This window comes from Condylura cristata, unplaced genomic scaffold, assembly GCF_000260355.1.
Source record: "Condylura cristata isolate star-nosed mole 26May11 unplaced genomic scaffold, ConCri1.0 scaffold00021, whole genome shotgun sequence".
In the NCBI taxonomy this organism is placed as follows: domain Eukaryota; kingdom Metazoa; phylum Chordata; class Mammalia; order Eulipotyphla; family Talpidae; genus Condylura; species Condylura cristata.
In genome coordinates this window covers 22,915,978-22,919,876 of record NW_004567122.1, presented here as the reverse complement: position 1 = coordinate 22,919,876, position 3,899 = coordinate 22,915,978, and the positions used below count along the sequence as shown (strand labels likewise).

Here is a 3,899-nt window from a genome sequence, read left to right as displayed (position 1 = left end):
AAAAAAAAAAGTAAACAGTCAAGTTCTGCCTAAATCTTCCCAAATTCCCAATATACCCAATGTTGAATACACACAAAAATTTATTTTTGCTTTATTAAGCAAAATTTGTAGATTAAGTCAAATGAAATAGAATGTTTTAATATGAGATGGTCACAAAAATTGAAAGCTTTAGTAAGAAAGGTTAGCATGAATTATAAATGGGTAGCTACAAAATGTTAAGTATTTGTGTTCCTCATTTAGTCAGTTTCGAAGTCACCTAAATTTAAGCTAGTTATCTAATGTGTTCTAAGAAAAAGAGGGAGTTTGTTTTACTATAATCCATTTAGAATAAAACACATTTACAGGTATTTTACTGTGTTGAGATAAAGATAACTTACCAACTCCTCTGGTTTTCAATTCAGAAACTCCCTTTGGATGGAGTCCCAGAGCAGTTTTAGTTAAATCCTCCTCTGTTCATTATTTGTTCAGTATTATAGAAAAGTTCCAGTATATGCAAGCTTTGACTGGGCTAGCAGTAAAACTTAATGCAGGAAGTTAATTATTAACATGCTCAATTCTAAAAATGATGACTTGGTTTTTCCAGGTAACATGAAGACAAGCAAACAGACAAAAAACACTCATCAAAATAAATACCCTCACCCGATTCCTAAATATTAAGGATAAACATGTTTCACTTCGTTCCTCTCAAGTATCACCAAAGAACCCACAATGTACCTGAGACAGATCTACAGATACTACCAACATTTAACATTTAATAAATTGTTAAAATATTTTTCTTGTGAGAACTGAGATTAAGAACACTGTAACAGCTCAAAACTAATATACATTTGTATTTGTGAGAAAAACCTTACAAAGTCTTAACAAAATACTCACCCTAAAGTAGACTCACCCTAAAATAGATGAGAAACCCACTTTGATGATTTAAAAAGAGAGAGAGAAATGGAAGATAAAATCATAATAGCAACCTATCACTGAGAATAAATATGAGGAAATAGTTATAAAGTGCTTTGGAAATGTCTTACACAAATGCTCGTTGGTGATCTCTCACCCTCCATCAGGGAAAACCTCATGCAGCTGCAACATGGCCCAACAGCAACTTCCTTAATCACTTAATTAATTACATCTGATAAAGAAAATGCTTTCTAAGTCATTCTAACAGGTCTTACCAAGAAAATAAACTTACCCTAAGACACATACTCTGATGAAAGCACCAATATTTAATATTCCACCATTTATCAAATGGGATGACACAGGAATTTCGCCTCAAAACATTACAAATAATTCCACAGAAGGAGTAATACTTTGAATATAAAGTATTAAGATGCATAAAAAAGTCAAGGCTCATATTACTTGGAAAAAATATTGTAACTTATCTCAATGCTGTTGACAAGATTGCTTATCCAAACAAAATATGCCAAACATTTCTTATTCAACTTATCATAGCTTGTTTGTATTGTCCTTTATCATGGGTTCCTCATGAACACCAGGTCATCAAGATAACCAAGTTATGTGTCAAATAATTCTTATTACAAGAAATATGCATGTAATTAAAAGTATCACAACTCTCCAATGCTAAAATTTTAGGGACTGTTTGTCACATTCCTAGGAAAACCCATAAAGAAAAACTAGTAGTAAACAAGCCTAAAATCTCAAAGTTCTATCTTAATGAATACACTTTCTTCAACAATGTGTAAGATGTTACAAACACTGGTAGGTCAAAAGGGCCCATTAAAAAGCTTTCTGGTAAAAAGTTATATTACTTTATAATAATCAGTATTAACTTTGTAACACTGGACTTCTGAAGAGGTCATATAAAATACCAGTTCTTATCTTATGTAACTAATGTGAACTAGGCAATGCAAACCTATGTTCAAAAGTAATATGCAATTCTAAAAATCTCATCCTCTTCAGTAAGTTTTATCAGTGACAACACAAAAAAGTGCAAAGATGGAACACAAATCATTACTAATAGTCCTTCCCTGCTTAGCACTAGCAAGTCAATTCTGTGTTTGTTAAGTGGTGATAAAAAGGTCAAAATAATATTTCTGAAAAAGTGACTTATTCAAACAACATAGAAAAAGAATCCTTAACTTCTTGGAGTTTTTTGAAAACAGAAGGTTCTATATAGCAAGTTATCATTTACAGGAAACAATCAAAAGCGCATTAATCTTCATAAGCTGTACCAAACCCAAGTAAAAGGGAGATTAAAACCAAAAAATATTGTACTGAGCCTATTTTTCCCTTGAATCTAAAATGCAGTTTATTAAACTGACAATATGAAACATAACCTAATGATCCAGGCCCTATAAAGTTACTTATTAACCTTTAAATATTAATGAATCTACATTTCCTGCAATTCACCTGCCATTTTCCCCAACATTAAATAGGCACGTGGGAGCAAAAGACAGTCCCCATTCCCAACATCCATAATAAAGAATTTCACGCCCAAGTTTAAGAACAGGTAATTATTCATCTCTAGAAACTCAGCACCCAACACTGGTCCCAGGACACAATTGTTGAGTAAATGGTGAATATGTTGAGTAAATGGTGAGATTTAACTATGTCAGTGCAACATTAGCTTTTTCTCTCCTAAATTTAGAGTTCTCATACCAACTCAAGAAACACAAACTTCCTATTCATATTGAAACAGAAAGCTGGGCCTCAAAAAACAAAATAGAATCTCTGCAAGTCTTCTCTATCTTCTCCTTTCTTTTGAAAATTAGGAATATGGCTTATTTTGAAGAAATAGAAAATATGTACCACATTCAAAATTTTAAAAATCCCACCCTTCCTATTTTATATGCTCAAAATAGTTAACAAGTGATTTTTCTTCATCAACAGTACGCATACGTTAGGGACAAAAAAAAAAAAAATACACCACACACAACAAAACAACTCGTTAACAATACCTACATCTTGTTTGCCCACGGGTTTTTTTTTTGTTTTTGTTTTTCAATTTGAGTCAAGAGGTTAAGATGCCCAAACGTCTGTTTTCGAGATTCATTCATTCATTGAAATATTTTAACTGGGCATCTATATACGCCGGACCTTTTAACAATACGTCTAAGTTTAATAAAGTGAACATCAACAATTCTCCAGGAAAAGCTTATCATTTAAAATAATAGCATGTAAAGAATAATCCCTGTGTTGTTTTCTACACAGATGAAGTCACCCATCGGGGCTCCTTTTCAGCTATTAATGCGGCATCAGCAAGCCGCTACCTACCACACCCGTTACCAAAAATCACAACTAAACAGCAAAAGCTGAGTGCAACAACCTGTAAGAGTAGCACGAGCTCCAGCGAGGAGGTGGTCAGGGCTTTCTCCACCCGACCTAAAAGAACCTCCGCGAGACCCTCGGGCGAAACCGCCCGGGCGCCCCAGGCGACAGCCGGGCTTCCGAAGCCGGGGTTCCCTACCCTCCCCAACCCTCACCTGGACCACCCCGGCCCTCTCAGCCCTCCCCTTGCGCCATCCTTCAGACTTCCAGACCTGCAAAGTTGGGGGGAGGGGTCCTCAAGGCCATTTTACATCTGGCGGGCGGTTGGCTTCTTCAGCCTCCCGCCTGTCGTGAATTCTGAACCGAGCAGAAAACCATTCCCCAGCGGGAATGAAGAAACGGCACAGGCAGGGTCTGCGCGAGGACCTCGCCCAAACCTGAAAATGGAGCCGCCGTCTCAGCCCACAACCCGCAGCGCGCGGCGGGCAGGGCCCGGCCGCCCAAGCCCCGAGCCCTCCGCTGCCGGGGTTCGGGGTTTCGGGTTCTCACCCCAGGGGTCGCGCGAGCGAAGCGTGGGGCCCGGGGCGCTCCCCAGGCCGGCGCTGCACTCACCGTCGCCTTTGTCTCGGTCGCCCGCTCCGGCCGCAGCCGCTCTCAGCGCCGGCTCCGCGGCTCCAGCC

The 3,899-nt window shown here is 38.4% G+C and overlaps 1 protein-coding gene across 3 annotated transcripts in view; it reads right to left on the bottom strand.

The window, feature by feature from the left end:
* CDC42SE2 (CDC42 small effector 2) overlaps window positions 1-3,899 on the bottom strand; it is a 77,874-nt gene extending 73,975 nt beyond the window's left edge. For all 3 annotated transcript variants that reach the window (XM_012727977.1, XM_012727978.1, XM_004686686.2), the window contains exon 1: window positions 3,832-3,899. The gene's annotated coding sequence lies outside the window, so the exon portion shown is untranslated. The remainder of the gene's footprint in view (window positions 1-3,831) is intronic.